The 12,636-nt window shown below is 31.8% G+C and overlaps 1 long non-coding RNA gene across 1 annotated transcript; it reads left to right on the forward strand.

Annotated features, from left to right (window-relative positions):
• Positions 1–1,235: 1,235 nt before the first annotated feature.
• LOC139485188 (uncharacterized) lies at positions 1,236–2,689 on the forward strand. The gene is made up of 2 exons (XR_011655271.1): positions 1,236–1,565; positions 2,558–2,689. It is a non-coding gene; the product is annotated as an uncharacterized lncRNA (long non-coding RNA).
• The last annotated feature ends 9,947 nt before the right edge of the window (positions 2,690–12,636 follow it).

Consider the following 12,636-nt stretch of genomic DNA (forward strand, 5'->3'; position numbering starts at 1 on the left):
CATCATGTACGTGGAGTACACGAGTACATATTTATTTGGATAAACATGTCAATTATACAATTGATCATTTGAATCTAGTTATCAGTACTTCTTCAAATGGTCTAATGAAAAGAATGAGTTAGTTAGTTTTCTCGTTTCAATTGTTTTACCTTTGTCATTGCGGTGCCTATTGTATGATATATTAGCTTACTATGAGATGTTTGTTTCGCTCATTGTTGAACGCCGTACGGTGACTTATAATTTTGAACTTCTATGTCACATTTTCAGAATGTTTCTCCAGATCCTTCCTCTAGCTGTGGCCCCTACACCCCAGTCAACACAACTACGTCATCAATAATGGATAGCGTTGACATAGATAACCACGATACCATTGCAATGTTAGCTATTGACCAAAACGGCGATATCAGTTCTGGAACATCTACTAATGGACTTAATCACAAAATTCCCGGGTATTATATCTGAAAAGCATAGATAAAATATTCATTTTATCTGCAAATATTCATTTCAAAAACTATCTCGCTGTACGTGTATACTCAAAACAAATTAACAGTGGAATTCACAAAAGTTATAAAACCATATCTGATTGCAACCAATATTGTTCTTTTTTATTTGCTTTTGTTCTTCTGTTGTTAAATTTAGAACTCAAGTTGGGTATTTACTGAAGCAAATGTTCATTTGATTCTAAAGACCTTATAAAATCTGTTAGCAATGTTGTTTCTGATTTCTTTTGTTTTCAACCAAGATTTTTTTTTTCTGTAGTAGCGGGAACATCCTGACCTTGTTTACCATTTTTTTTTTTTTTTTTTTTTTTTTTATTTTCTTGTTTAAGTCATGGTCATCCTGTTGGTGACTGTGACGGTAAATTTAGGCAAAAAGTAGTCTACTGCTGTTAAATAGTCCCATTATACTACTTTTTCTCTAAATTTATTTTTAACAATGTTCAAAATAAAATGTATTTTCATATAGACGGGTAGGTGATTCTCCTATAGTTGGAGCAGGTTCATACAGTACTACCTGTGACTTTATCTTATTAATGGTGGCCATAAAAAATATGTTCACCATGGTGGCCCTATATGTCCATCATCATACCCCCTGTTGCTTTTTTAATACACAAGGTATTACTCAAAAACTAGTCAAGGCTAAAGGGAAATCTTGAATGCATTGAAGTGTTAAAATTATATAACTTACAGGTCAGGTGTCTCAGGTAAAATATACATGTATGTGTTTGTCAAATTTAATAGTCTCGATCATCCAGCCGCTTTATTTTTCAAAGTAGAGCGTCTGGATGACAAGTGATATAAAAATGGTAATTTATGACATTCGGAATAGTATCGGCTTTTTTAGCTTGTTGTCAAAGATAATGTCCAAGACGAATAACCAAGAAGTTGGTTATTGACTTCGGAAGAAATGACATTACGATAATATTATTGAAAAGCCCGAGTGTACCGATTGTTGTTTAAAGCTATTTATATATTTTTGTGACGACATACAATTCATGGAAAACACCATACAGCATGGCTTACATGGACATGGAGGCGAAGTAAAAACCAGCACATCCAACCTTGGTAAGATGTTATAACAACACACACTGTAACATTAATTGCAAGTAGTAGTTATATTCTTTCATGCATGTCCGTGCAACGAAAACGAGTTTATAATTATACAATAAAATGTCAATTGTTATGTTGACTGGGACCACTCGATCAGTCGTATACGTTATAAATACATTTTGGGTTGATGTGTAGTATCGTTAACTTTATAAATACTTGATGGAAAACTGCTAAGACGCCGAAAAATCACCTTCATCCAAGATATGTTTGTTGTATCTATCTTAATCTTGATATGTGTAAAAAAAAGGGGGGGGAGGAGAGATACACAATGATGACTGATGTACACTTTCAAAGAAAAAACAAACAAAATGTATCTAGGAGATGCTAGAAGATTTTATACTAGATGGTCAAAATGATTTGTACATTCAATTTTCTGCAAAACAAAAGACAGTTAAACAATATATTCAGCATCAATGAAAAGACGTGTAAATGAGGCAGCAACCAGTGAATCTAATGCCATAAAATACCAAAAGTAGTCTAGAAATCGTCATGATTAACAGTTTATCGTGTAGACTAAAACAAAAAGTGAAGATAAAATTGCCAAAAGCTCAATATTACACAAATAAGGAGATGTGGTATGAATACCAATGTGAACTATCCACTCAAGTTCAAATCAATTGAATGTGAGTAATTATAGGCAACTGTATGGCCTTCAACAATGAGAAAAATCCATGCATGGTTTGGATAGAGAAAATAAACAGGGAATGTGTCAAAGAGACACTGGGAAACCCGACAAAAAAGCAGTAAACAGTTCGATGTCACCAATGGGTCGGGTCTTCAACGCAGCAATATAATCTTGCACCCTGATGCGGGATTCAGCTTGCCCCAGGACAATCATTTATACAATATATTTCTATGATGGTTTTTTTAAACATTTTTTTCCATATATATATGCTATGCTGGTGACTAAAAATTAATATGATTTTAATATTTACTTTCTTTTGTAGACAAACCAATGATGATTTATGAACACAGATTTTATGTGTAAAATGTGAAGAATTAAAAAACATGTAATATTCAGGATTTTCATTGTATCATAACCATGCTTCAATTTTATAAGAACAAAGTTCAAACCGAAAGATTTTTTTTTTAATTACTGAAGCATCAATCAGTTTAAATAGATCACATTACCAAACATGTTAGGTATACATTATTTAGACAGCCGCCACAAATCGAAAAAAATACACAACCGTATATTGATTAAATGAAACAAATATCAAGAAACACATTGTTGTCAGACATGGTAGGGAAATTAGATTTGTATTAACAAATTAAAAATCATATGAACAATTAAAGAGTTAGTTTTTACGGTTGAATTGTATCTCATTTTCATGTGGGGTCTTTTTATAGTTGAATATATGATACTGAGTTTTCTTGATATTGAAGGTCATGCAGTGATCACATTTGCGTATATCCATGTCATTTGAACTCTGCTGGGTTGCTGCCTCGTTAGAAATCATACCAATTTCCTTATATTTATTTAAAAGGTTCACATGAGAAGTTTTTGTTCTTGTGAATCTATCCTTTATTGCATGCTAATACATGATGAATATTATAAGAGTTGGAGAATTAGAATACACTATTGAGTTAAATTTTTTTTACAAGTTACTATGCAGTATGAGATAAATCCCATTCCATCTTTTCCATGTACATGATTCAAACATGCATTCAAAGAGTATTGGGTTTCATGACTGACTGTTTAAGTTCTATATTTCTCCATGGACACGGGCTACACTTGCAAAGTGGTTTTGTGTGAAGGTTGGTTCCTACATATTTTCTTCCTAAAAGGATTAGGCGATTATTGGTGAAACAGCTAAGAAACATTCAGACTATTCTGTCGTTTGCAGTTTAAAGATCAGTTAATTTTGTAAATAAAAATTGAGTTGGCTTATTGTGTGATTTCGCTGATCTGCAAGTTATACCTGTTTAGGAAGTTTTTCTACATAAGCAATCTTATAGTATTTTTATGAGATGTTTTTCTTTACATAGATGTAACTTGATGTGTCCTTTTTGGTAAGGTGAGTGCATCAGATTTATAAAAAAAAGGACATCATAAGGGACGACATCAAAAGTTCAATAAAGGATACAAAACTTAATTCACATAGTTTTGTCACTGACCCAACCCCCCCCCCCCTCTTAACTTAATTTGGGAAAAATTGATTGACCCATATGGATATATGTAAAAATCAATGTCGGATAACCAAATCTTGCAGCAGTTCAACCCCCACCCCCAAACTATTTGAATTAAGTTTTTTTTATCTTACATTGATCTTTTGATGTCGTCCCTAAGTTATTACAGGAATTTACAGAAATGAGAATAATGAGACAAAACGAGGAAAAATGGATAAAAAATAAAGAATAGAGACTAACGGTGACACAATATACTGATGGTTGGTTGCTTAACGTCCAGTGACAAATATTTCATGCATGTTTAGGATGATGTAATAAAATACAAAGAGAGAATAATGGTATTTTATAGTATGAAGATAAGGGAATAAAGTGGACCGGTGTGCATAAAATAAAAATAGTTTAATCTTTGGTTGCTTTTTTATCGTCTTGTGGTAAATAATGGTAATGTTCATGATGAAAAGAAATTAACAATAATTATATAAAGGAGGTCCTAATTTATAGCCCGTTCGGAATACACGGGTTGAAGAAATTATGACTCACTAAAAAATAAGGGTATATTGTATTGAAGCAGAAATATAGATTTAAGTATAACGGTCAACCTACGGACCAATTTTGAAGCGTACAGAGAGCGTGGTATCCCAAGGCCGTAACTACCCTTGAGGCAAGTGAGGCAATTGCCTCACTAAAATTTTGACACTGATTATTTTTTTTTATACATTATAAATAAAATAGTCATTTGTTGTTCTGTCTCAACCTTAATTTCTATAACTTGTCATCATTCCTTAAACTATTCTTCCTGGATATAACTCATCATCTCAACGGGTGATGTTTCTCGACTACATTAACCTAGTAACGATAATCATCATGGATCTCTAGTTAAAAACAGACTCTTGCAGAAAAATGAAAAGCGACACTAAAAGTAAAGAAGGAATAATTCTAGTAAACTAATTTTTTTGTGAACAGAGTCTGAGTATTGCATATAACTTCATTATAACAATCCAAAAACGATAAGTAGACTGACAAATCAAGTACTGGTCTTCGGAAGGGGACAATCCTGTCTGCGTATTCATTTCTCCGCTTCCATGACCAACTTTTGACAAATCAAGTACTGGGCATCGCAAGGGGGTAGTCCTGTCTGCATATTCATTTCACGAACTTTAATCTTTCTCTTTACAGATAAATAAAATATAAATAATATGAAACATGGATGGATTAGTTTTTATCAATGTTTCATTAACCTTAAAAATTGAAAGAATATCCCATATTCCAATTTGATATTATTGAGGAATGGTAAATCCTTTAACACATGATTTTATCTTTACTTATTCGGGACTACGGAATTTCGATTTTTTATATTCGGGGTTTCGGAATCGGACACCCCAACACCTAACCCTTAAATTTATAGATACTGAAACTAAAATACCACCAACTATTTCCAGAAATAATTTGAAATTACTGACCTACATGTAAACGTCAAAAACTCCATTCCAATTACCCTGTACCCATATCATATACTTACTCTATAGATAGAATCATATACATGTATCTTATCTCTTTCTATCCCTAGTTTGTCTAGTCTTTGTCAGCATAAAAGCAAGTTTAATATTTTGTAACTGCGACTGTATGATGGTGCTTACAGAAAAGCTTAATTCCCTTTTGCAAACAAAACTGTTACTATCGATGCTGTTATCGAATTGCTGATCACGATGGAGAAAGAATTGGAAAAAGACATTGCTCATTGTGTTGATGATAATGTGCTACCTCTAGAAACACAGACTGTCCTGAAACGACTGAAAACTTGGAAAAGACCATGCGTGATTGGCGAGAGATTGTGCGGTCTTGTCATGCTCTATGTTCATCGCCATAAGGATATCAGCAGACCAAATTTTGATTTTGAAACGATTTGACTGAACCGGCCATAGAAAAATTTGGCAAACTCTACTGAATCAATGTTTGTTCTATGTTCTGGCAGCAGACTCAAATCAGTGATATTTGGATGATTATCTTACATTGTCTTACATATAAATTTAAATAAAGTTGTTAAAAATTTGGTGTTAGTAAAAGTCTTAAAATATGAAATATTTACATAAAAAGTGTCCAAATTCAAAACATTATTAAACTCTCTAATAATGCCTAGAATGCAGGATTTTGCACCATTCATTTCATACCCTCCACAAAAAATTTCGCCTCGCTTCGCTCGGCTCAATTATTTTGCCTCACTAAAATAAGATGCCTAGTTACGGCCTTGTCCTCTATACACGAACAGTGGCGGATCCAGAACTTGTTATTAGAGAGGGGAACTACACACACTCATGCTACAGTGTTTCCCTACATAATCAACCACATTTTTCCTACGAAAAAAATGGGGTGGATCCGCCTATGACGAGTGCTATAATATTCAGTTACACAGGGCCGTAACTAGGCCTCAGAATAAATCGAGGAGGGCGTTTGGGTGCCGCCGTCTACGGTACCCAGGTAATGGGGAAACCAGCCTGAGGGGTGACACAACCAGCCAAAAACTAGAAAAGTAGTTAATGATGAAGTCGAAGATAAAAACCATGACAAAAAATGAGTAAAACTTATATAAAGTACTTTTAATCAACGAAAAAAAATATCTGAATATATTTAAGCACGGCCAATTAAAGCTTAATTTTGACTCTTAGATCTTTATTACATGTTTATAAATCACTCAGTTTCAGACACAGGCACTTGTCGCAGAAAAAAAATTCCTATGATACATTTGTGTACCTTAATATAACGCATTTAAGGCCTGTGGTTTCAGACAAGAACTCCGAGAACAGGAATACGTGTGAAATGTTTTTTTAAGCAGTTTTATTTATTTGACGTTTTACCACCAGCAAGTTAGTTGGCCAACATAGAGTGAGCTACAAGAATGTCATATACATGTACATATACTACACTGTTTTCTGCTGTTGTTTTTTTAAATTATGTTGGGGATAACGGAAGTGCTATTTATAGATATGTTCTATATTTAATTATTTGTTACGCCCCCTATAAATATTTGACCAGTCCGGTTAATCACCCCAGACGCTATATTTAAATATGCGTCTGGGTAATCGAGACTACAAATTTAATAACTGTGATTATGACAAGAAATTCAAAAATAAAATGAAATAATGAAACTAATTGAACAAACAGCTTAATTAAAAAATAATTGTCTCCTGACTATTAGTTTTGATATTATACCTTTTAAATAATTTTTGATCAATTTAAGTTATTTTTTATATTAAGTCTATTTTTTGGTAGTGAAGAATAAATGAATATCATTTTTAAATATATTGCAAACATTTACAATGCCTGCCTTTTTCTTTTGACAAAGGTGTTTCTCAAATTAATTTTCTAAAATCAAAATGGTTCATTATTGTAGATAGACTGATCTTAACATATGATTAAGATTGTCTTTAGGACTTACGCTAAATAAAATTTAGGCAATTCATTATTTCTTTATTGAATAAAATATTGATAAGTATTAGAAATATTCATTACAGCAAAATTTGATAATATTTTTATTGTCATATGATATTTTAAACATGATCCATATTTTAGAGGTTAAGCATTTCTTTTACTTTTTGTTCTTGGGTTAGAGACATTATAATGAGAAGGTAAATAATTTTCAAATGGATTATCTCAAAGTTTTTTTTGTTAATTTTACAATCAAGGAAGGAGTGTTCTCCATTGACATACAAGAGGCACAGTTTACACATTCTATCCTTTCTCATTTGTTTCTAGGAATTTTATATTGTCCTCTATTTTCTATTTCTAAATTATGACCAAAAATTCTCTACCTTAATTGACACAATCAAGTTTACAGTTTTTATCATAAGTTATTATTTTTAGACTTTTCTTTAAATTCATTTTTTATTAAGGACTTTAAAAGTCTTAATTCTTTCAAGTCCCTGCAATTATTATCTTTATCTAAAAGGCCTAGGTTGATTGAAATATTCTTTGTAAATGTATACCAAGAATGTATGTATCATGCCAGTCCAGCACTATCGACAATATAATACACTGGGAAAAAAATGAATTTAAATAGACCATTAAAGTGTCACCATCTTTAGAAGTGCACTTTATTTTTTCTGGAGACAAATTTTGAAAAAAATTAACCAAACTGAAGATAACATATTTAATAAGTTTCAGGACAATTTTTTTACATAATTTCTTTTAATAAGATTCACTTGATTCAGATATATAGGAACATTTTTCATTATGATTAGCATTTTTAATGAACATTTATCAAAATTTGATGATAACTAGGTGGACATTTGGAAAATAAGTCTTTTCGGTGATTGTGCACAACTCTTGTTGTGAGATTTGAAGAAAATTTAGATAAACAAAATAAGTTTTTTTCTAAACCATATAATGGTACTTGTAGTTTTCCTGAATAATATTAGATGTTATCAAAATCTATTGTAAAAGGATTGATGTTGATCATCTTATTTTGTTAAGAAACCAAATTGTTTAATTACTTTCATTTTTTGTATTTAAAATAGCACTTGCATGATTATTTGTTATTATTAATAGTAATAACTCATTTAATAATGTTAACAAACAATTGAATACAATGTACATCATGTACATTTATATAAACCTTTTACTTAAAAAACAATTATTAAAAGTCTGTTTATTTCAAATGCTATTCAATTACTTTAGCTTTGACATTTTGTCATTTCTACTCAAGATTCTTACTAAAAAGAAATTAAAAGAATAAGAAACAAAACAGGAAGAAACAAAACATACAAAAAGGAAAAAAAAAACAATTAAAAAATAAAAAATTTAAATAAAATTAAAGACAAAAAAATAATAATAAATTAACAGACTTTAACCATATTTTATTCTACATTTTCATAAAAAGGTGAAATGTCAATTTTAAAAGAAACCCAAGTTACCTATACAGGTAAATTTTAATGAAACATACCAGCTGAAAACTTCAACCCTGATTGATTTTAACAGGTAACATAATTAGATAAAAAATCTGCCTATGATTTATGACCCCCAATAAATGGCCAACATCTCAAGATTGAATACCCCAATAAATGTTCACCATTGGATGTTGACCATGCAAGAGGGTGGACATAACTAAGAGGAAGTCACAGGCTGTACTGTATGCTATGAATGGTGTTGGCGCTGCTGCTTCGACCGGTAATGGAGATGTTATGATGCAATTTTTACCAGCGTACGAAACTAATTTTTTTTTAAGTAATGCAATGAATGTGAAGTCTATCTATTAGCTTTTAATTATGAACTCAAATTTCTATGGCTCAAGTCATATAAAGGCAACAATAGTATACCGGTGTTCATAAGTCATAAATCGATCGATCGAGCAAAAACCAAATAAATTGATTTTCTATATTGATTGTACACAAAAAGGAAAAGAAAATGTGGTATGAATGATAGCCAATGAGGCAACTATTTCAGAGACCAAGTGACATAGAAGTACGTAATGATAGGTCAACTCACGTCCTTCAACAATGCTGAAACCTATACCGTAAATCAAGCTATCAAATACCTGGATATGTCGAATTTAAAAACAATTCGAACGATATAACCAACAGCATAAAGTCGATTTCACAAAAAAATAACTGACGACTAAGATTGATCGTAAGTGTACTGACTTGACATTGACGATCAATCTAAGTTGTATGTCTTGTTTTTATAACTGACCCCTGATTCTTGTTGAAAGGAAGAAGAAAAACATATACATGAGAACCGCTAGTTCAAATAATAAAAATCATGTTTCAAAGACTAGAAGAACAAACAGTGCACATTCAACATGAGATTGATTTAGTGTAAAAGCGTCATTAACAGTAAACATGCTATTGCAGAATGATTTTTTTTTTATTTTGTTCCTCATCTAAACTTTATAGGTTTCATGCCGTTATGATGATGCAGGTAGGCATGGGTCCATTAAATGCACTAACATCTGCAATGAGGCTGATAACTCAATATTGTCCAATGTTTCGTGGTGCAATGATTGCAGTTAACCAGAATGGAGATTATGGTTCGTAAGTTTAAAAAAATATGTTTTAATCTAATATTTCTAATATTTTTTGGTAAAAGATGAAATAACAAGGATAAAAAAACGAATTTATACATTAGACTCATAAGGAAAATACGTAGTAAATATTGATATGATTAACTTGCTACCCAAAGCTTACATATTTAATCAAATTAGGATATATGCTGATAGAATAGCAATCACGAAAAACTAAACACAACCGTCATTTATAAGACATGGATTATATGAGATTTCTTCAAAACTGCTAATCTTAATTTTTACTTTTTACTTTTTCATTTTGAGAATAATTCAAAAGGACACTTTCTTCCTGTAACCAATGCTACGATACGATCTATTGATTTCTCAGGTCTGTGTTTTAAAAATTCCAGTGTATGATTATCTAACAGCACTTAAACTAATAAAGGATGGAGTTTCTTGGAAAAAAACAGACCCAGGTTGATTTGTGATATATTGAAAAAAATTATCATATCAATTTTATCGTTGTTTTAATCTTCTCGAAATTTCTGTCTCGAGCGTATCTACCAAAAGTAATTAAACAGCTAAACAGTGGTTTATATCTTATTTATTTTCTGTCATAGAATTTCTCCAATCTTTATATTATTTGCTATTATTTCAGCTGCAGTATGCCATGGTATTGATTCTTTTGACTTTTGTGTGGTCAATCCTGCCAACCAAAACGTACAAGTGTTGACGGCAAAATTTATATGATGACTGCTTTTACAAAAGAGATTTGAATAACATTCTTTTTAACAGTGGTTTATAACTTAATTATTTTCTGAAATAGAAATTCCCCAATCTCTGTATCAATTAGTATTATTTCATCGGCAGTTTTTTTATGGAATCCTTTGACTTTTTTGTGGCCAATCCTACCAACAGTACCGTACAAGTGTTTGCGGGGGAAATATGCATGGTGAATGCACAACTAAAACAGACTGATTCGGTTTCATTCGCTGAGAAAGTTTATTACAATATAATAATCAACTTCGAATGTATGTGAATTTGGATGACAGAGTATTTATAGTGGCTTATACATTCTGAATTGAGAAATAGCTCCAGTAAGAAACCCCTATTTCGCCTAAGATCACATTAAACAATTTCTTAAGGTTATCAGGTCACATTTAAAACATTTTAAAGCAACTGGATCCACATAACAATATTTCTTCTTTAAGTTTTTCAGTCTTCCATCTGAATAAAGATGATAATTAACTGGTGCATATGTGGCATATTAATTTTAAAAAAGTTAATATACAGTTATAAACAAAACGGTGCAGAGAACAGAAATAGTGATAAAAAAACTAGGTACTGGAGATGAAGATATTAAAACAAATCTGTAACAAGAATGTGTCCAAAGTACACGGATGCCCCACTCGCACTATCCTTTTCCATGTTCCATGGACCGTGAAATTGGGTAATTATCTAATTTGGCATTAAAATTAGAAAGATCATATCATAAGCAACAAATGTACTAAGTTTCAAGTTGATCGGACTTCAGCTTCATCAAAAACTACCTTGACCAAAAACTTTAACCTGAAACTCCCACTTTCATTTTCTATGTTCAGTGGACCGTGAAATTGGGGTCAAAAGTCTAATTTGGCTTAAAAATTAGAAAGATCATCTCATAAGCAACAAGTGTACTAAGTTTCAAGTTGATTGGACTTCAGCTTCATCAAAAACTACCTTGACCAAAAACTTTAACCTGGACGGACGAATGAAACCACAGACGGATGGACGAACGGAGCCACAGACCAGAAAACATAATGCCCCTCTACTATCGTAGGTGGGGCATAAAAAAGGGGCAAAGGATATCAGAGGGACAGTCAAACTCATAAATCGAAAATAAACTGACAACGCCATGGCTAGAAAATAAAACGACAAACAGACAAATAATAGTACAAAATACACAACATAGAAAACTAGAAACCAAGCAACACGAACCCCACCAAAACCGGGGGTGATCGCATTTGCTCTGGAAGGGTAAGCAGATCCTGCTCCACATGTGGCATCTATCGTGTTACTTATATAAAGTCACAATTCAGTCGCAAGGTCGACAGCAAGACTCAAGGATGTAGGTTGAATTTGACTATATATGAGCAACAAATAAGACATGATATACTATATAACAATAAGTAGCAACTGATCTATTCCAAAATGCCAATTATAAATCATATAATGAACATGATATTATATGAATTTTCCTATCTAATTTCAAATCAATCTGGAACCAATTCAATCTACGTTTTGAGGCGATTAAATATTTATTATATTCAGTAATTAATAACAAACATACAACTGTATAATAACATGTCATTTTTCCTTAATCAATATAAAAAGGGCGGAAATCAAGAGGGATCGTAAATATGTGTCATATCGTTAAGATATGTCTATCGGTATTGTCACATTTTGTACAAAAAAAACAAAATATCCTAAATGTTATTGCCGATTTCTCTTTCTTTGCGTCCCTCACGTGGTCACACAGATATATTTGTTTAATAAGTGAAAAATCAGGAAACCAATGAAGCGCATTCTGGAAGGCTTTGAAAAACAGTTTTAACTCTCGACAATAGACACATGTTATGCCTACACCTTGTACACAGGTGTAAAAAAATATTTCTGTGCCAATAAAAAGAATAACAAAAACTACACGGCAAATGCAATAGGTGACAAAATCAAACGCTATAAATCGACGAAACAACCAAAATAAAAACCTAGCAATATTGAAAAAAAACAAATGATAGGTTGAACGCTGTTTTATAGCCAGCTAGACCTCCAGCTTCTTATTCAGCGTTATTTATTGATTGTTATTCAAAACGTTCATTGATAATCCAAGTGCTCGTAGAAAAGTTTGAAGACAGGGATTGT

The sequence above is a fragment of the Mytilus edulis genome, chromosome 8 (assembly GCF_963676685.1).
Source record: "Mytilus edulis chromosome 8, xbMytEdul2.2, whole genome shotgun sequence".
Lineage (NCBI taxonomy): Eukaryota > Metazoa > Mollusca > Bivalvia > Mytilida > Mytilidae > Mytilus > Mytilus edulis.